At 43.5% G+C, this 22,380-nt stretch overlaps 1 pseudogene; it reads left to right on the forward strand.

Moving 5' to 3' along the window:
- Positions 1–8,530: 8,530 nt before the first annotated feature.
- Positions 8,531–21,978, forward strand: LOC123641969 (annotated as a pseudogene).
- The last annotated feature ends 402 nt before the right edge of the window (positions 21,979–22,380 follow it).

Raw genomic sequence — 22,380 nt, forward strand, 5'->3', positions numbered from 1 at the left:
TTCGGGCCGCCCCGCTGCGCCCGCCGCCGCCACCGCCGGGTCCCGCTCGGCTCGGCGCGGCGCCGTCACGTGTGCGGCTCGCGGCGCGTCCCCTTCGCGCACTTTCTGCGCTCGGCGGCGACTCCCGCCCCTCCCCGGCCGGGGATGGGGAAGTCAAGGCAGCGAGCGCCCGCCCGCGAGGGTGCGTGCCCCTCCCCGGCGGGCACACCTCCCCGTCCTCCCCGCAGGAACTGGGAGTTGTGCGGGGCTCGCTCGTTTTCTCAGGAGTTAGTTGCTTCCTCTGCAGGGCCGTGTGGAGGTCGCCCCAAACCGTGGCCAGTCTCCTTTCCCGACCGCGCAGCCCCCTGTCCCGCCACGCGACCACCTCCCCGCGCCCTGGCCTCATCCCCACCTCCAAGGGAGACCCGAGAGCAGAGAATTAGCTCCGGTAGCACAACCGACAAATTCGAGTCCGGAGGAACCCGCCCCATTGGGAAACTCACAGAGTTTCAACTACTCTGGGCACCAAAACGTATTTCGAGTGGCCACAGCCAAAAACTAGCCTTGATCAAGCTAAAGTGCCCCCGCCTCAAGCACTGTAAATATACTCTCTGCAGAGAGGCAGGAAAAAAACGCGGGTACATCTGACAAGGAACGCGCCACACCTGGACAATCACACAGTTATACAATGTGCCCTTGCACGCACGAATACCTATACGTGACACAGAGCCCCAGCACAGTGGCTCCCTTGTGATCCCTCCAAGGTGAGGAAGCACTGAGCCACCCTGCCTCCCTGACTCAGGCACATGGGCCAGTCCCTTCAGCTCACAGCCAGAAGAGGGCAAACACCAGAAGAGGAGGGAGGGCAAACTTTAATCCTAAATTCAGTTTGAAGAGCCAGACTCTCTCTGAATGAACCACAAGGAGATAAAACTGCTGCCATGGGAACACCCAAGGGAAATATTTCTTGCAGGTTTGTGGGAGCAGCCAAAGTCTACAGACTGCAACTTCCCCTATTTCAGTTTATATTTCATTGCCCTCTGAACTCAGATCCTGGTTTTTGATAAGAAGAAAGACAGAGCAGGGCTGAAGAAGAGACTATCTCTATAGTTGCATACAAGCCGCTGGTTCAGAGGAAGGACAGTCAGTTCAATTTCCCCAAAATGCTCATTGTCCTCAACAAGCCACAGTAGCTTGATACCTACCCCTGCCCACTCTAGTACTTTCCAGTTAGCTTAGCAGAACCTCCTTCCCCTTCCTAGGGCCCCCAATGACAACCTGTGAAATGCTTCCTAAATCCAGCATTCTATCACCCAACCCCACCCCATGCCAGACTTGCTAAGGACCTTGGCCTCAGGTTCTGCAGTTCTCCCACCTCTTCCAACCTCAATTTTCTCTTCTAGTCAGATAATGTCTTTCTGTCCTTCTCAACATAATTACAGAACCACCTAGTTCTCCTTACCAAGCAAATCATGCATCCTCCATGCTAATTACCCTGATTTGATCATTGCATATTGTATACAGGTTTCAAAATATCACACTACACCCCATAAATATGTACAATTGTGTGCCAATTGAAAATAATTTTAAAAATCATGCCTCCTCTAAAAAAAGCCACTGAACCACTGCCACCTCCCACTCCCCATCTACACCAGCCTTGTATGTTCCGTATCACCTTACCAGAAATGTGACCACCCTGTGGTCTACCAAGACCAACAGCAAAGATATGTCTACCCCCATTTGGCCCCCAAAGGGAAAATGAAGGGAACATAGCTAGTGTTCTCACCCTGTAGATGATTTGATCATTTTTTCCAACTTATTTTTAATGAGAACCTTCTCTACAAAAGTGTCAGAATCCCAGCAGCAAACAGAGACAGGAGTCTCCTAAGTATGGATTTGAAGATAGAAAACTGTTTTGCCCACACAAACTGCTGGCTTGAGGTTCAGATGGCAATTTGCACAGAAAGATTAGTAGGGTAGGGCCAGCTACTTGCTCATTTTGATTGTGATTTGCAACTTGGATGCTGGAAAACTGGCAAGAACATTCCAACATGGTTAATTTACCCCTTGCAAGCCCTGTATAATCATTATCTACATTCCAAGCCATTCTCAGGTGGATAATCAGCGACTTCCGAGACCGTGTGTGCTGCACAACCACAGGGCAGTAAAAAGCACTCTGAATTTTGAGTCAGAAAGTCCACTTTCCAGTTATGAGAACTTGGCCAAACCTCCCCTGAGCTTCAGCTTTCACATCTGTAAAATAAGGATCTTAATCCATACCTATTTCACAGGAGTGCTGAGAGTATCAGATGAGATAATGTGTATAAAATAGCTATGCGAATTGTGAAGGCCCCCCAGATACAAATAGTGCATACAGGTGGCATTAGAGACAGGGATTCTAGTCCTGGCTTTGCAACCAAGTTCTTGTGTGATTTTTGTCTTGATCATCTCACTTCTCTGAGCGTTAGTTTCTTCACATGTGTAATGAAAAGAGACCTTGCAGCCCTGGACCATTCCTTACCCCTCAGGACCCCCACTGGGACGTGAGATAGGTACAGCCATAGGTAGGGTCACCCAGGACAGAGCTGGGGCTAAATTGTGCAATGGGAGTGGGGTGTTCCTCCCAGCGTCAAAACCAGCTCTGGGTTGTAAACAAGCCACCACTTCCTCTAACCCTCTGAAATAACACCAAAGTTGGGGGAGTGGGATGGAAGGGAGTACTCTACCCGCCTCTACCCCAGCTTCCATGGCCCTGATCTAGTACTGCCCGGCATAGTGACGAAAATCAACAGGCATGGTCATTTACTGTTAGACTCACAGCCATGTATAAAAAAGTCTGAGCCTATTGTCAGACTTTAAACTGCCCCCCTCTGTCCTTCTGCCCATCCTAGGCCACTGGTGATGGGGCTAAAGGAAACCACACAGAGGTCACAGTGTCCCACGGTTTTATCCAGATGGAGTAATGTTTAAAATAGCATCAAGGACAACCACAAAGAGAAGGGGAAAAAAATCCCCAAAGCCTAATTTGACTTCTTTCTGTTCTTCTGTCTCACCCCGTGGCCTTTCCACATGCTCACCCTCCTGGCTGGCCAACTTCTATTCATCCTTCAGGGTTCACAGCAGCCTCCCTCGGTACCTAAGCTAGGTTGCAGCCCTCACTCTAAGGCTCTAGCCCCCTGTAGCCTTTGATACTTCCTCTCTGGTCACATTGCCTATTTAACTACATCTTCCTCCTAAACTACAAGCAGCAGGAAAGCAAAATCAGACTGTCTTATGTTGATGTTCCCAGTGCCCTGCATACTCCCGGCACGTGGTGGGGGTTCAGTGGTATTTATAGGATGCACGCATGTGAATGAAGGGGAGCAGCGACACCCCCTTTTCCCCCCGTGGTGAGGGTTGGATAAGGGGCCAATGTATCCGAATCTCAGATCTTTCTTTTCACCATCTATCTTCTCCCTCCTCTTTTTTCTCCCAAAGCTGTCGCAGCTGGATGACAGTCATTACAGCAGAAAAGGGACCCTCCTCTCCTTGGGGTGGTAAATTTTTTTTCCTTCATCCATATAACTTTGGCCAAATACTGCCATTTACCTCACCAGACCCCGGGCAGAGGGGGAAGAGATAAAAATAGAAATCCCCTCTTGCCCCAAAGAAATAACTCTTTCTCCTGCTGTTGCCAAAAGCTACTTTAGTTAAGTAAAAGTCCATGATAATTAATGAGGTTTAAAATACAAATGCGCCCAGAACATAGACTAAGTAACTTATATTCTCACTCCTGAATAAATTAAATTCCAAGAGGAGGTTCTGGAAATAGCAGTAACTTATTTAGCATAGCAGTGATTTGCATTTGCATAGCATTATAACAGCATTATCTATCTTATTTCATCTCACAGCAACCCTTTGAAGTGGGCCAAAGCAGGCATTATTGTCACCCTCATTTCACAGATCTTGAGAATTGAAGCTCGGAAAGAAGATTACTTGATTTGCCCAAAGTTACACAGACTTGCTAACTCACAGTTAGTAAGGGATAGATTCAAACCCAGGCTCTCTGACTTTTTCTGCTGTCTCCGTTAGGAAGAGAAGAGCTAATTTCAAGTCCTGGGTATGGTGGGACAGTGAGAACCAGGGCAGAAAGGAGGAAAGGGGGTGGCTCCTGCCCTCGCCTCCTTCACTACTTGGCCCTCCCGGGTACCCCTGCTCTGCGCGATGCTGCGTTCGCGTTACTGTCTCTCAGACCACGATGGGGCCAAGCGGGCAGTGATGTTTCTGTTACGGAATTCACAAGTCCTGTTTTCTGTACTTTCCTAGGAGATAAATTTAGTGAGGGATTTGGTTTCCGATGTGCTTCAAAGCCTGTGAAAGAGCACAGGTTTTAGAAACTGCCCTCAAGTTTAGGTTCCACTACTTACTCTTGTCTGATCTTGATCTCTCAGAAACTTGGCTTCTTGAACTTCTATAACAAGAAAGCATGGAGGCCTTTCTCACCAAGTGTGTGAAGTGAAAACCTAGACACATCTGTTACTGTTATGTAGACACAAGGACAAGACCTCCTGACATAAGACAATGGTTTGCTGAGGGTCACTGGGAAATTAGCTCCTTCCATGTGAATATAGAAGAATAGGACTCCCCCTCTTGGGTTTAGGGTGAATGGAACTTAAGCTGAAGATTCTTTGAAAATCCCTGAATGATTACATTTGGAAGCTTTTATATCCTTCCCTTGGGGCCTTCGCAATACATGAATGAGCATAGGTTTAGGCACAGAAGTGCCAAGAGATGCCACCAATCAGCTTGGACACAACGCAATTTAAATGCTTGATGGTTTATTTCAACAGAGGTCTCCATGCTCTGTCAAAGCCAGCAAGACAGGGAAAGCAGCCACTCAGGCTAGCTTTTTGGCCCACCTCTCCTTGGTACATTCTAATAGCGACCTAGGACCCCCAGACCTCTTTTCCAGTCTGCTCTAGTCTAAACAAATCAAAATGCTCCCCTCTCTGGCCATTGTTCATTTATTAACTAAAAAACCACTTATTGACCTCTTCCCAGATTTCTCCCAACCACCCCACAGGCCCTGGAAACTTACATTATGCCTCTCTTGAGATGTTGATCATGTTCTGTCTTCCCTTTTAGCAACCATTTGGGTGCTTACCTCCTTTTCTAAATTGTAGTTGTGTCTTTGACCCTCTTCCTCTGTCTTGCACTTAATAGTTTAGATCCTGGTGAATTGAAATGACAGTGAGGGGGGTTGGGGAGAGAATCTCACACCCTTTGGCAGTTGGTTCTGGAAAGAAGAACAATTTTGAATTAATGCTCTGGGAAGACTGAATTTTCTATCCTAGCTTCCACCCTAAAGGGTGCCAGAAAGACCACTGAGGCCTGGCAGCACCAGAGGAGCCAGCCTGGCCAAGAAGTGAGTCCTTTTATTGCAACATGTTTTCCAGTATGCCCTAGTCATTATCATGTGCCTGATAACAGAGTCCAAGCATCTGCAAAGGATACAGCCACCTGCAAGGAACTTGAAGAAAGAGAAGACAGATAATTATAAAGCTAGCAGAAATATATAAATACAGGAAGAGTTCTGTTCTGGAAAAAGAAAAAAAAAAAAGATGAGTACTGGCTCTGGGGAAGGTGGCGGGGCAAACTGGCTGGAGAACAAGACTTTTTGAGCCCCAGTGTCAGGTGTGTGTATGGCAGTGGGCGGGGCAGGCAGGGAAGACCAAGTGCTCTGTGGCCAGGAGGAAGTAGGAAGTTATTTTTAGGCATCTAAGGAGAATGAGGAAAGGCTTCAAGGAAGGAGAGTGGCGACAAGGTAGGGCGAGGGAGCAAATAGGTAGGGTGGCGCCACTGTGGGAGGCTGGGAAGGCCAACAGTGAGAGACACCCAGAAGATCTTTGGGGGGCGGGGAGCAGCGCTTTCACCAGGACCAGAGCACATCCGCCACTTTTGTCCATCTCCTGCTGCGGATGGTGGCGAGGACTGGGGGACCTGTTTATCATGCATGTAGTCTTCCCCAGGGTAGGACAGATCAGACCTCTCACTGTCTGCCATCTCTAAATCCATCACCCTAGAAATTTTACATGGTGTCATCAGCTAAATTAACACCTGTTAAAATCATCATTCCCACCAGACTCAAAACTGCCAGCGCTTTTAATGAGGCCCTGCATAAAGGAATACATTTTCTCAGAGCCCTTAAACAAATTATATTAAATCCTCCACACCAAATAAATTATTGAAAACAGCGATTAGGGTTTGGATCATACCAACAGACCTATTCACAGGCAAATTTAAAACCTGCCCAACCACCTAAGTGGAGAGGTGAGTGAAAAATCCGTTCCCTTTCGGTGGTTATTTAAACAAGAATGCCAATGCTAAATTAGCAGTGGGTTTTGTGTATGAATTTTCTTTGCATTCTAACATTATGTAAATGAAAAACCCAACAAAGTGCAAATTAAGACTATTCTTAATTCTAAAAGCCTGCTATTCTGTGATAATGACGCCATGGAATACTTCACAGTCTGCCAAGCACGGTGTGTGGTTCCTGCTCCCCCATCTGCCTATATGCCTCCCAGCAGGGCGACAACCACTGTGACCTTGTTTTTTTCTTTTTCCCCTGCCCACTAAAGTCAGATCCCATCCACTCCTCCACTCTTCTTCCTCCTCCTCATTTAATCTTGCCCAGATTATTTAATCACCTAAAAGAACAAGAGGTTGAAATGGGCTTAATCCGCATGAGACAGCAGTGTGGAGAGGTGCTAGAGGCAGCTCACCTGGGCTTATATCCCAGCTCTGCCATGGCCTAGCTGGGCTGTCTCAGGCACGGTCTCAGAGCCTAATTTTCTTCATCTGTAAAATGAATCACCTACATCTGCAGGTCTAAAGGATTAAATGAGATTATACATGTCAAGGGTTTAGAGCCTGGCACATAAAACTTGTTCAACAAATGATACCTATTGTTACTAGGGGAAGTTCAGGTTCAATATTGCTGCTAAATCAATTTGGCCATTCAGCAGTTGTCAGGTTTTTAATTCAGATTTGTATGTGTACCCCTTCAACCTCACTACTTGGTGATGTGTTGCTAATGAAAACTAGTCTCAGACATCTGGGGCTGCCACACACACTCAGACATGTCTTAGCAAACAGGCTAGAGGCCACCACACAGCCTGTCCAAAGATGCTCAGGGCAGGCTCAGCTCCCAGGTCTTTCTCTCCTGCCCAAACCCCTTGCATTAAAACCTGGACCCCAAGTAGATAGAGCAGTGTTCTGAGGCCAAGATCCACCAAACTCCTGGTCAAATAAAATAATAGTTTCCTATTAAATGGAGGGACAAAAGACCAGATGAGCATGGCTCCGGAGGAGGAGGCACCCTGCTGGGTTTAATGGATTCTTCTATCTTGTCCATGCGAGCCCTCTCCAGCTAACCGTTTTTCTTAAGCAGCACTAATTTCACCAATGAAAAATTATTTCTATTATATCTTATGCTAATTAATGCATCATCTGATTCAGATTTAGGTCATGATATTTGATGTTCTTGGTGCAGCTACCTCTCTAGCTCGGATTCCTAACCACAGTGCTTCAAGTGCTGATCACACTCAGAGCGTGGATCCCTGACGAGGACCCTTCCAACGCTGACTGTGTGCTCCAAGCGTTGACTCAAGTTAAGCATCAAGAAGCCCACGGTCCCAGGCAGCTATTACAAGTGTTTTGGTTATCCTAATCTCAATCAATACAAGTGATTTTTTGCTAATTAGCATAACAAATGTTGAGAATGGATTTTCATTAGTGGTTTGTTAATTAGCTTAATAAATATTAGAAATAGGCTCTCAGTAAGTTCAGAAGTATTCAAGACATACAGCTTTTCAAAATGTCTTACAGACAGGCACACCCTTCCACTGCATGTCCTCTGGCCCCAGAGATGGCAGCCTACTCTTGATCGCTAACTCCTCCTGTGTCCTTGGGTCTGAGGATTCTGGTCTCCTGTTACCGAACATAAATTTAATTGAATGCTGACTCTGGAATGTTGCAACTGCATCTAGTGAAGCACATTCAAGTAAGGTGTGATGAAAGCACCTAAAAGAGAGCTGGGACTTCATATGCCCTGTTGCTAATAAGTGTTTATTTAATAAATGTCTGCATGTGCGTCAAGATCTGGTGTGAGATTTGGTATCATTAACATCTGGCAGTGAGGTTATGGGGGAGTAACAAACCCTCCCCTACTCTAACTTGGCAGCTACCTCTAACTTATCCATCATAACTAATGACTGGGCATGAACAAACTGATCTCGGTCAATTTCAACATGTATACAGTGATCCTACTGGAAAACAACGGTGAGGCTGGGGGTAGTAGCACACAAGTTTTCAAGATCAGTGTATTAGTTGGGATAAAACTTCATGTCATAGAGCCCCAAAACGATAGTGGCTTACACAAGACAGAAGTTTATTTCTCCCACACTTTAGCTGGTCTCTCAGCCGTAGCTTCACACAGCTGTCAGGAGTTCAGGCTCCTTCTGTATCATTACTCTGCCATCCCAAGGTGCCCCCTTTGTCTGCATGGTCCACAATGGACCAGCGCATCCTCAACCCAACCATTAGGAAGGAGAAAAGGCATGAACCAGTGAGGACACATCATTTCTGCTCACATTCTATCGGCCAGATCTTAGTCTCATGGACACACCTACCTGCAAGGGATGCTGGGATATAGATGCTTTATTCTGAGCATCCATGTGCCCACCTGCAAATCAAGGGTTCTTGTCCCATTACAAGAAATATTAATAGAAAACAATAATGAGAAATAACCAACAGTTCTTTCCAAAATCATAAAGTAGTAATGGAGAGAAGAGGGCTGAGAATCGGTAGGCAAGCTCCATTACTAGTGCTCTGGTTCTAAAAACATTGAAATACTTATATACCCTTTCGTAAATAGTTCTGTAGTGGCAGAAAAGGCATAATGCCTTCCCTTACCCATCATAAGGGTCACAGCCAATAAAAGACTGGTTAACAAAAGAAAAACATAATGACTTTATTTAATCAAAGTTTTACATGATACAGGAGCTTTCAGCAATGAAGACCCAAAGACCCAGGGAAATCTCTATTTTTTTTTTTTTTTTTTTGAGACAGAGTCTCACTCTGTTGCCCTCAATAGAGTGCCATGGCATCAGCCTAGCTCATAGCAACCTCCAATTCCTGGGCTCAAATGATCCTCCTGCCTCAGCCTCCCGAGTAGCTGGGACTACAAGGCGCATGCCACGACGCCCAGCTAATTTTTCTATTTTTAGGAAAGATGGGATCTCGCTCTTGCTCAGGTTGGTCTCAACCTCCTGAACTCAAGTGGTCCTCCTGCCTCAGCCTCCCAGAGTGGTAGGATCACAGGCATGAGCTACCACACCTGGCCTGAAACCTCTGTTTTTATGCTTAGGTTTGATGAAAAATGGACAGCTGTGTACAAATGTGATTGGACAAAAGGATATGAACCAGTGGTAATAGACTGAGAAGGGAAACCAGCAAGACTTGTCTGTTTAGATTCTTCTTCATCTCTCAGTGTAGCATTCCTTCCTCCTGGGTATGGGACAGAACCCCTCAGGAATGAGGGTCTTCAAGGGAAAAGAAAGAAGGGAGAGATTAACCTTTCCAGTTTTTATGGCTGGCCTTGGTGGGGAAAGAGGTCCTAGTTTCTGTGGCTCACCTTGGTGAAGAGGAATTCTGGTTTCTAAAACTCAGGAGGAAAAGAGGCCACAGACAGGAGGGCAGGAGAAGGTCAGAGAGAACTTGCTTCTGAGGCTGCTTCTGAGGACTTCCAATCTCCTTTAGTTCAAAGCACTCAGCATGCCAAAGTATCATACTTTGGGGTATCATTTTCTGAGCTCTAACAAGCCCCTGAGCACCACCAACCCCCGTTGTCCCAGGCACTCTGCCCCTCCCCCCAAGACACTATGGACTCCCCCAGGATCCAGTAACTAAAAGACTGATTACTGCCTGGTCCACTAGGGACCTCCCAGACCCTGACAGCCCAATAGCGTCTGTCCATTCTGATCAGCCAGTGTTCTTGTCTTACTGATTTTTTAAAATTTCAAATACAACTTGTGGCAGCAATGTCTGGAAATCATATTTTATGAAAAAGTTGAAGAACTAGAGATATTTAACCTAGAATAGAGGAGATTTAGCGGGGTGGGGGGGACAGCTCAGCCATCATCTTTAAACGTTTATATGAATAATCACCATGTTTAAATTTTATTTTAAGTTCCTATTATATGCCAAGACCTGGACTGGACGCAGTGCTTTATTTGGGCTTTGTCACATTCTCAAAGCAATCCTGTACAGTAAGAATCATTTTCATTTTACTGACAAAGAGACTGAAGATCAGAGATGCTGAGTTACTGTAGAAGACATACAGACAGAGTCTAGATTTAAACCCCTAGGTATCTGGCACCAAAGTGGAAATTTTCTTCACAGTGCCAAGGGACTCATAAAAAGAATATACAAAGGACTCTTACAAATCAATAGTAAAAACACAATCATTTTTAATAGGCAAAAGACATGTACAAACACCTCATAAAAGAGAATGTATGCGTGGCAAATAAGCACATAAAAAAGATGCTCAGCAGTGTTGGTCATCAGGGAAATGCAGATTAAAAATACACCAGGATACCACTACACACCCATGAGAATGGTTAACATTTGAAAATTCTAACAATACCAAATGTTAGAGACACCATGGAGCAACTGGATGTCTTACACATTGCTAGTGAGGGTAAAAAATGGTACAGCCATTTAGAAAACTGGCATTTTCTTATATTTACCTACCTTGTGATGCAGAAATTCCAAAAGAAATGAAATCACATGTCTACAAAAAACTTATATAAGAGTGTTCATGACGGCTTTATTTCTGAAAGCCAGACTTTGGAAACAATGCAAATGTCCATCGATAGGAGGAGAACAGATAAATAACTTGAGATATTTTCATACAGTGAGATACTGCCCAGCAATAAAAAGGAACAAGCTATTAATACAGACAACATAGATGAATCTCAAAAATATAATGTTAAATGAAAAGAACTAGACACAAAAGAGTACACACAATGAATAACTCCATTTTTGTGAAGTCCAGGAACAGGCAAAAGGAATCAAAGATAATAGAAATCAGAACAGTGGTTGCCTATGAGAGGGTGGAGAGAGGGTGGGTAACTGGAAGGGAACAGGGGCGAACTTTCTGAGTGATGGCAATTTTTACATTTTGATTAAGCCATTGGACACATAGGCATATTTGTCAAAACTTGTCAAACTATACACTTAAGTTCTGTGCATTTTCCTGTAGGTAATTATACCTCAGTTAAAGATGAATTAAGATAAATGGATGAAATGAGTTTCTTCTTCCAGTATTATGCTCCTTGGCATTGGAAGTATTTAAGCTAGACTAATGTATGTCAGAGATGTTGTGGAGGGTTCAAATTGAGAGTTCAGATTGAATAATCAAAAAACCCCCTCAGATTTTAAGACCTTGATATATGCAATGCTAAACTGATCATATATTTTAGAAAAGGTAAAACCTCCCGTCATCTTCCATTTTAGGGAATTAAACATAGATATGGAAACTCATGTTGCTAAAAACTTAAAAATGTTTTTTAAACTTTTTGTTTCTTTTTCTTTTCTGAAATTCTTCCCCTATTTAGCATTATCTCTAACTACTTCCCTGTTGACACACAAACTTTTAGCCACTATGTTCCTATATCTTAAAACATGTGGTGTGTTTACACATCTTTTGTTAAACATCCTCCCCACCCCTGCTTCCCATCAACTTCTGCCCCTCCTTGAAGACTCTACACAGAAGTCAACAGCACCCGTAAGACTTCCTTATGAACTCCACTGCCCGAAGGTTAAGTCTATGCCCATACTAGTTTACCGGTAGCATTGCACTTATTCCAGGCTAAATGATGCCAAGGTTCCCTCCAGCTCAAAGATTCCAGCTCTTTGAACACGGGAATCCAGGCTGAGGAATGAGGAGAAACAGCCATGCCATCAGCAGTAGCATAGTCATCAGGTTCTACATGAGATAGACTGAGTGGTAGATATGACCTGGGACACTTTTCTGTGAAAACTACATTGCTTAGAGTTAGATCAACAGTTGCAATACCAGCTGACTAATAAGAGAACTAGTTAAGACTGTCAAACTTGCATAGACTTGGAGACTTGCAGCTTTGGAGCTGGATGTGAAGGAATTCAACTCAGTGGTTGCACATGAAAATGGGTCTGTGCAGATGCCATGGACGTGCAGGGTTGGAAGAAAAAGAATGAATGAAACTCAAGGCTAAGTGCCAAAGCTAATATTCACGGAACACTTTCTATGGTGCCAGATCCTATGCTAAACACTTTATATCCATTAATCTTAATTAATCCTCATTGTAACTCTCTGTAGAGAGGTTAAGTAGTGTGCCCAAGATTTCATAGCTAGTAAGTGATAGAACTGGGTCTCATTTCCAGGTTTGTTTGACTCCAAAGTCTATATGCTCTTAATTGCCAGGCTCTACTAAATCCCAGAAAGGATTTGCCAGTATCATTCAGCCCTGTTTCCTGGTTCTAGGTACTTCAACCAACCCAAATTGGCAAACTTCTTTCCCACCATTTTTAGGTTTTTCTGGGAAGAGGGGTGTATAGCATTCCTCAGTAACCTGTTCTAGTGTCTCTAACATCCTCAGCAAGAATGTTCTTTGTGCTTAATCTGAGTCCTCCCTACTTTTATTTAACATGAGTAGGTGAGAACAAGGCTCTATTTATACTTATAATTTCAGTGAAAGCAGGAGGATGCACAAATCACTGCAGTAAGAATTTTACTTATTCTGGTGCATCTTCTGTTTGAGGTTTGTCAGGTTTCTACAGCAATGTGGTCTGGTGCCATACAAACGGAAATTAATGAGGGGACAGGGTAGGTCAAGAAGCAAATGTTCATTAAAGAGATTGGGAAATGGGTCCATCCTCATTGAGGTATAATTACAGCAGACCGTAAAATGTAGGGTAACATAAAGCTGTGGTCTAGCCAAGGAACATGCAAGGGACAAACCTGCTAGACATGGGAAGTAGGAACAGAAAACCACAGCAATGTTATGCCAAAGTTTTGTAATAGCCTTCTCCCTTAGTCCCTTTGCCTAAATAAACTAAAACCAAGTCTAATATATTTAGCACGTACTAGGAACTCATTTCTCTTCCCTCTCCTCTTCCTCTTGTGTGCATGTGACTATCTTACTGGGCAACCCTTGATTTTAAAAGCAGTGCTGTGAGAACCCAGAATATGGCACTTACTCAAGAGCCTGGTTGCAATCCTCAGCGTCGCCGCAACACAAGATATCTCAGAACACTAAGCTGGGGCACAGGAGGTTCTCCAGCTCTGGTGCCAAAGCGAGGAAAGGGCAGAGCTCGTATACAAACCCAGGCGGTCGAGCACCAGAGCTGATGCCCTTAACCAGTGCGCTTCAGTGCTCCCCTGTTGATTTATGACAACAACATTCCTCATCCCCTCTTAAAACAGAAATATCCTAGGAGGCCTAGCCAGGGGTTGACAGCCATGTTTTACATTTGCAACAGCAGAACTAGATTTTTTACAATTAAAATCTGCCATGGAATCTCAGTGTATAAAACAGATGAAAGCAGATGTGTGGTATTGGAAGGGCTGAAGCCCTGCTTACTGGTTCTTCTCAGCCCTCTCTCTCCGCAAGGTAGCTTCTGGAATAACTCTGCCAATCCCCAGGGTTCCGCAGAATTCACAGTGAGAACTACATTGGTCAGTTAGCAACAGTAAATTCACTTGTTTTTGGTTTTTTTTTGGGAGGGGGTTCCTTTTCATTTCTTCCTATTTCTTTCAACTAGATAGGAGAAACGGGACTCAGGACAAGTATATTTTAATAGAGACCAGGGCAGAGGGAAAGAACCAGTACACAAGAGTATTATCTGGGAGAGCAGAGCTGAGCATAGCATTATAGTGTCACATGCTGGTCAAGGTGCTCTCTATGAGATCATGTGCCAGTAAAGGATAAAAGGACGTGCCGTTTGTGCCTAACACCGGCCTCAAGTGGTTCTGAAGGAAGGGTAAAGACAGGAAACTGTAAAGTGGGCCAACATGTTGACACTTTCTGCCCTCCAACATCCCTTCTTGTTGCCTATGCAACAACCACATGTACTTTGCACAAGCCCAGAAACAGGAACCAGGTTTTCAGGCCTTTGCTTATGTTTGTAACCTTTCCAAGCCTACCTCAGGACGGATGTCTATTGAGCAGATGGGATTGTGAAATTTCCCGACAGGAGGAAGCCGTTTGCTAGAGCAACAGCTCAGAGGGTTCTGCAGCGCTCTGCACGTCAGCAGTTGTGCCAGCTGGTTAAGGAAGAGCACCAGGGGGACCGAAACTGTGAGCTGGTCCATTTGGGGTCAGAGGCCTATTTGAATGTAATTGATGGGGAAAGAGATTGAGAGAGGATGACAACAGCTCGGCTGACAAAATACGTAGGTATCCGTACTTGGTGGAGATTCCCTAAATCTGGGAGCTGGATTCTTAACTGGCAGGCTCAGGAATTCTGTTTTATCAAAGCCCATGCATGGATTTGGGCCATTCTCAGTTTCCAGGGCATCATCCATTTACCTTTAAGACAGTCTTCATCCTTTCTCACCCTGCTCTGTGCTGCAGGGGCTGGCAGAGCTGACTACATCACCAGGACCCCTGGCACTCTGGCTTCCAGTTGGCTTTGGCCAAAGGAGGCACTGGCAGGAGATCATAGTGTGGCAAACAAAGGAAGTCAGGGTAGTTATTCCCCTGGTTTTGTGTCTTCCAGGTAGTCAGGAGTTAGTCATGTCTCTCTACTGAAGGCCCCAGCTCCTATAGGGCAGTTCTCTTCCACATAGCTGTCCTCTGGGTTCCAGCAACTGCCCTTTCCCTTTCTCTCTCCAGGGTTGGGGTTTCTCCGCTGTTATTAGCCCAGAATACTGCATTATCTCTTGTCAATTTCCCACACTTTGTAAATCATAGCTTTTTAAAACTCTTCCTAAAATATCCAATTGCATGTGCCATCTCAGAACACTTCTGATATTTAATCATCATCTGTCAAACTGACAGCATGGAAATTAAGATCAGAATAACTGCCCCCCAAGGCAAGTTTATATACTGACTGTGATTTTATCCTATCACTTTGTTGGTTTGGATTATTGCAAAGAGAACTTTCAAAAGCTCTTAATTTTTTCTTCTGTACTATGATGCCAATTTGAATAAACTCCCTTCAGATGGATGGTAGTACCTGGGCGATGACCTTATTAAATATGTATAGATGTTAGATGTGCTTGCTTTTCCACTCAACTGTATGAGAATGTAAAACTAAAACACAGTAATTATTAACACAGTGAATTATTAAGAGTGACTAAATATTTATAGATAAAGTACGGTAATTCAGTGTACAAACTTTAAAGTGAGATAGGGGTTCAAATCTATTAACTGTGGCCTTTGGTAAGTTACTTAACCTCTCCAAGTCTTGGTTTTTTCATCCACAAAATAGTCATAAGAACTGAGTACCTACTTTTTATGGGTGTTGTGAGAGTTAAATGAGATTCATAAAGTATGAGTACAGTGCGCATTTGAAAACTGCTAGCTGTTATTATTGCTATTAGTTTTAATTTGCAATTCCCTAATGACATGATACTGAGCATCTTTTCATGTGCTTATTTGCCATCTATATAATTTCCTTGGTGAGGTGTCTGTTCAGATCCTTTGCCCATTTTTTAGTTGGGTTATTAATTTTCTTATTTTTGAGTATTATTATATTTTTTAATTTTTTGTACAATAGTCTTTTATCAGATATGTCATTTATAAATATTTACTCACAGTCCATGGCTTGTCTTCTCATTCTCTCGATATTATTGCTATTAGTAATATGCTGTTAAAATAATGATATACTCTAAAGTAAATTATTTTATAGAGTTATTATGAGGATTAAATGAATTAATATCTTTAAAGTACTTAAAACAGTACCTGGTACATAGTTACGACCTATACAAGTATTAATCAATACACAAGTAATATTTAATTGTACATACTTAGAAATAATTTCATTCTTTTCTCCCTACCTTTAAATTATTCTCAGTCACTTCGCAAACTACCTTTGGATTTCTTAAGTAGAAAAGACCCTTCTAACCTCATCTTGAATTTTTTTCTGGAATCAAAAACCTTCCTGAGCACATGCATGGTTGTTTTAAGTTGTGATTTTTAAGCATTGGTCAGCTAACTGTCAAAAGCTATTTTAAGCAAGTTTTATTGAATATTTTAATCCTCACACTTTTGAAGGAGATCTTAGATATCTTTATAATATAGTGGTAGGGGAACTGAAACTCTGCTTCCTAATCCAACCTCTCACCAGCACAATAAGGCAAGAAAACAAGCAGTTAAGAAGTGTCTGGGCCCAGAGCTGTTTATTGTCCGATAATTTAGGGATTTATAGCACTAAATTGGGAGATAACTCAGGATAATGAAGGGATAAATGCTTTCTTAACAAAATGAGCCAAGATTATTGCTCCTCAAGTGTCAAATTTATGATAATAGGGGAATATGAATTTCTTATTTAGACCAGATAAATGTTTTTCTGATAATGAATCCTTGAATTCATGACCTGTGTTCGGTTACAGAGAGTAAGGAAACTATGACATTGCTCTCCTTCTACTTCCTGCCCTTATCCTCAGGACTGATACTTAAACTGCCTCCTTTCCTGGGGAGCCAGCGGACCCCAACACCAGAACCTCCCCCTCCCAGCTGCAGAGCAGCAATACCCAGTGCATGAGTCGAGCCACTGATATCTCATGAAGCCTGAGAATGTGAAACTTACCATATGCAAGCAAAAATTTATGAGGACTCAAATTTGACTATTTCTCCAGGGAAGGTGGTGGGTTCTAAGAGAAGGAAGGTAGTAGGACTGGATGGGAAAGCAGAAGGAGAAGGGGTTAAAGGGAGAAAGTTAATAGAAATGAGAGAAAAGATAAAAAGCTTGGAACAAGGGAATTTCCTTGAGGGATGCCCCCTGAAGCCCTAAGCAATAAGATCAGGAGAAAATTAGAAGAGGCACTGTGTTTGATCTCCTCTGTCACCTTCCCCTTGTATCAGTCAGCAGTCTTTTGGATGTAAGGTAAAGACTAAAACTAGCTAAAGTGTTAAAGGAAATTTATTAGTTTATGTAACCAAGAAGTCCAAGAGGTGATGACTTCAGGCCTGGCTGAATCCAGGCATTCAAATTGTAAGCAGCTAGTTCTGTTGGCTCCAGGAAGATTTTCTTCATGTGACAGCAAAGACGATCCCCAGTTGTCCCTGGCTTATATCATCCTTAAAGGTAAAGAGAAGAGAGAGAACCTTCTCACTCTAGCACATCATTCAGTCCATGTTAGTCCCTGAAGAGGACCTGCTGAGGTCACAAGCCCATCTTTCTATATCCAGGAGGATGGGGCACCTGATGGGTCAACTGGAGACATGTGCCACCATGATCACGTGGTGTGGGGAGAGGGCACTGCCCAGAAAGAGGGCTTGGGGAACAGCTATTCCCTACCCCCAACTCCATTTTGCTTGAACTCTTTTCTAAATTTTTCAATATAAGGCTGTTTTGACATCCATGGAGTTTTGGTGTATATTCAATTTGGGAAAAGGAACACCGTGAATTTGGTGCCACCATGGGTATTGAGGACAGGGCTCAGGGGTGAGGGGTCATGCTCTCAGGACTCTATGCACTTCATAGTGGACCACTGGGTGATGAAGACAATCTACCCAGACGTTGCAATCTAGATTTTAAAAATTGGAGCATTGCTCAACTGTACCACCTCTCCAACTTGCCCTCCTCCTCCTCCCCAGCTAGTAGCTAGAGACACACCTGTGAGACAGAAAAGGAAAGTGTCTCGGCACAGATGACATCACTACATCACTCTCAGTTCCTCAGTCTGCTTTTTCTCTCCATTGTAGTAAAATCAAAAAGAAAGAAAAGAAACCATTGACCATATTATTCATAATTCCTCTGTGATAACCCCATGATACCACCTTATTTTTCAGTGAGGGGGTTTTCTGACAGAGGGCTTTTTAAATTCATCTGCTATATAGTTTTAATTTAATGACCAATTTCTTTTTAATAACCTTTGCAGGCCCCCTGGAGTTTCAGCCAGTTAAACAGAACGTAATAGAAATTTCCAAAGAAATAAAAGGTGATTTCTTTATACAGCTTCTCACATTCAAATACATTTGCATACGTGGTCTATCTGAAAAGCCAGAACTAATGAACTTATGAATGAGATTCTCATTTTCCTATTGTCAGAATCTTCTCCCTCCTTGCATCGTTCAAAACTATAATCTGAAATTATTCCTTCCAGGAAGTCTTCTTTGATTAATCACTCTCAAGTCTAATTACATATTTTTTTCATCGTACAAACAATAGCTGTGGGTCTAGTTCCACCTTCTCTCATGTATATGTAGATTTGGGGTTTTATGAGTCTTGGGATGTGACCATCCCCTTCCCCAACTCTTGGGCAGGGGTCTTCTCTTCTGTCTCTATACAGCCATTTCTTCTCTCTCCCCTCATCCTCAAGACTGCTTTGAGCAAAGACAAAAAGAAAAACTTATGTACTGGTGTAATAAAAGCTCCTGGGCTCTGAAAATTGCCAGAGTGGAGGTGAAATTCAAGCTCTGCTATTTACTTGCTGTATGGGAAAAAGGGTTGGTTTCTTAAAGCTTAATCTTCTTACATGAAAAAATGATAATAAATCCTTGAGGGTTTATGTGATAATTAAATAAAAGAGGTGTTCAAAAGCACTCAAGGATTCTTGTAGATCCTTTAAAAAATATTTGTTTCCTTAGTGATATGATCAAGTCCATGAAATTTCTTTCTCATTTGTTGTTGACATCTGAAATTCTTTTCTAAAAGACAAAGCCCTTTATGCCAAATTGGAAATAAGCTTGAAATTGCAAATAATCTTGGGGCAAGTAATAATGAACTTACGTACATTCACCCTGCCAGGTATGAAACATACCTGGCCACACATCCAGGCACTGCTCCCTCCCTTACCTGTAATTGATACTGTTAATTGGTCAGAGTAGAGTGTCCTACTCAGCCTGTGCTAAGTCTCAGAATTCTCACTCTGACACTGCTACTTTCCGAAGAGCAGGATTTGATTAGAGGATGAGAGGAAGGTTAGAGGAAGAAAATAAAGGAGCAGTCATTGCTGGATGTGGAGTGAGAAAGGGCACCAAGAGAGAAAAGATACAAATTTTCTAGCCCAGTATATTTTCTAAGATGTCACCATTACCCAGAGAGGTATTTCTCAGGGCCCAGTTGAAAGGACTGACCCATGGAAATGCTGCTTCTTGACCTAGTTCTTCATTTTCTTATCTTTACTGTCCTCATCTCTTCCTTATTAACTTTGACTCATCTCTCTGTTCCAAAGTCTATGTATCTAACTCCCCTGTTCATAAAGGAAATAGGGATTGGGTTACGTCAAAGGTCTACTCTGACTCTAGATCCTTGGCTCCATGTTCCTGACTTTAGGTTTCACTCTCCATTCAACCTTCCCCTTCCGGATTGACACTTCCTCTGGTGGGTTTCCCAATAACCACCGATTATAATATCAGCAAGCCCTGGGAACTCTCTCCTTATACACTGATCCCAGAGGCTTCCACCTCTGGACACAGTCTAATCAATGGTGGAATTAGTCATAGACTAAAACTGTGAGCCTCATTATTTTGCCTTGACCCTCACAAGCCTGGATGAGGCCATCCACAGAGTGGGAGTCAATTACATTGATGTCAATTCAAAGTGACTTAGGGATGTCAGAAGTTAATGAAGAATCTTGAATTATAATTGTAACTCCTACAAACTAACTGTGTATTTCCAAGCTTATCAACTCTCTTTTCTGAACCTTGGTTTTCTATTCTGATCAATGAGGGGGACTCAACTTCGGTGGATAAACTCCAAGGCCTCTTTCAGTTCTGACATTCTATGCTTCTCTGCAGAGAATGGATGGGCCATTGGTGGGCTCTGAGGAGAGACCATTCCAGGGCTTCATGGCTGTGAGAAGCAGAACCCAGGAGCTAGAAAAGTTTTGCCTTTGTTTTCAGCAAGTCTTACCAGATTCAAGAGAAGCTCTTCTCACAGCACCAAGAAGTAGTACCAAGAAGGAAAGTAAAGAGTCAGATGTGAACACATCCCATTATTCTTCACTCTTCCATCCATTCATCAGTCCGTGTGTTCCTCCACCCATTCATTGTTTATTCACTCTTTCTATAAATATGTAAATATGAATGACATATAAGAGACACTGAGATGCAATAATAAACTAATCAGAAGTCGTCACCACCTTAGGGAGCTACAGTTTAATTGTGGATGTAGATAATAACAAGTAAATAGACAACTAAAAAAAATAATCACTAATTGTGAAGTTCCTGAAGAAACAAACAAGGTGGTATGATAGAAAATGACATGAAAAAGTAATTTGGAGATAGCTCAAAGAGCTAAAAATAGAAATACCATTTGAGCCAGCAATCCCACTACTAGGCTTCCATCCAAAGGAAAAAAAGACATTCTATAATAAAGACATCTGCACTGGAATTTTTATAGCAGCACAATTTACAATTGCAAAGATGTGGAAACAACCCAAATGCCCATCCATACATGAGTAGACTAATAAAAATGTGGTATATGTATACCATGGAATACTACTCAACTACAAAACACAATGGTGATCTAGCACCTCTTATACTATCCTGGATAGAGACTGAGCCCATCCTTCGAAGTGAGGTGTCACAAGGATGGAAAAACATGCACCACATGTACTCGCCATCAAACTGGTACCAATTGATCAACACTAAGGTGCTCACATCGTAGTAATACTCACTGGGTGCCGATCAGGTAGGGGGTGGTGGGTAGAGCAGGTGGGGTGGGTATACCCACAGCTAATGGAGATGGGGCAAACTGCATAGGGGAAGGACACGCTTGTGGTCCTGGCTTGAGTGAGGCAAAGGCATTTCATGTAACCAAAATGTTTGTACCCCCATAAGATCCTGAATTAAAAAAAAAAAAAAACAGATAAAGATATTGTCCTGTAAAAAAAGAAAAAAAGAAATGACACGAAGAGGGGCCGTTGGCGGCCCAGCACTCTGACCCCACTGGCTCGTCCCCGCCGGCGGGCACAGCTGGGCTGCGGGGCGGCTGCGCTGCACGCGGTTCCCAGACAGGGCGGCGGGCGGGGGGCATGGCTGGGCGATGCCAGGCTGCCTGTCTGGGGACTTAGCCTCCCCGCTGCAGGTGTAGGCGCGCGGCCCCTTCGGCCCTGTCGCACCTTCCGCCCTGCTGCACTGACCTGCGATTCAGGAAGTGGCTTTTACTCATAGGAGCCACCTTCTGAGAATCCTCTCCCAGAAACCGGAGCATCTGTGCGTCTGCAGCTTAAGTCTGGTCTCCTCTCTGCAGGGTCTGTGGCTATTTAGGCCCCAGACATGCTCCAGGTGTCACAAGGCACGTTACTGCAGCAGACTGGAAACTGAGACATAAGCAGGCAGTTCGGACGATATAGTTCCTTTTTCCAGAGTTTGAAATTGTAGCAGAAACATAGGGCGAGATTACACCTGAGCTGTGGACGAAGGCAACTTGGAAGCACTTGAGGAGGAAGTGGATTTTGTGGCAAGCCATGAACCCGGGATAGATAGAATTTTCCGGAAGTTTAAAGCTCAAATGGTCCTTGAACCAGAACAGATTCTCAGATAATGGCACAGGGCTTGCTCCCATCTGGATTTCGGGCGAGGATATCCCTCAAGAAAAGGGTGTTTCCGATTGCCCCTGTGGCGCCCCGGGAATATTTGAATTCCAGGCCATGCCTGGGCCACTGAGCTACCCAAAGGCCGACAGACTCATGGGACTACTGACTGGGGCCTCCTGTCGGTCTTGACCTGTGGCAAATGCTGAGGCTCGGGCACTGGCTACACAGAAGAATTTTAGAAGCAAGATGTAACAGACACACCTTAAAGACAGCATTTTAAAGTCTTGAAAATGTTAATAATCTCTTAGAACTTGCAATTCCATTTATAGGATTTTATCATAAGGAAATAATTATATCAGAGATACAGGTAAAAATATACTGCCTGAGGCATTGTTTACAGTGTCTAAATGTTAGTAAGATGAAAATGTCCAATGAAAGGGAATTAAATGAATTTTTGTGAACACACACACAAAGACAAGAAAAGAAAAAGAAAGGAAAAACATGAGGCAACGCACTTGGGACAGACAGGGCTGTGTAACACCTTCTGTAGGAAGGTGACATTTGGGCTGACACCTGAACAATGATCTTTAGGAACCAGCCATGCAAAGAGGGGCAAGAGGAAGTAAGTAGGAAGGTTTCAGGCCAGAATTAATTTGGGCTCCTAAGAC

Source organism: Lemur catta, chromosome 7 (assembly GCF_020740605.2).
Source record: "Lemur catta isolate mLemCat1 chromosome 7, mLemCat1.pri, whole genome shotgun sequence".
Taxonomy (NCBI): Eukaryota; Metazoa; Chordata; class Mammalia; order Primates; family Lemuridae; genus Lemur; species Lemur catta.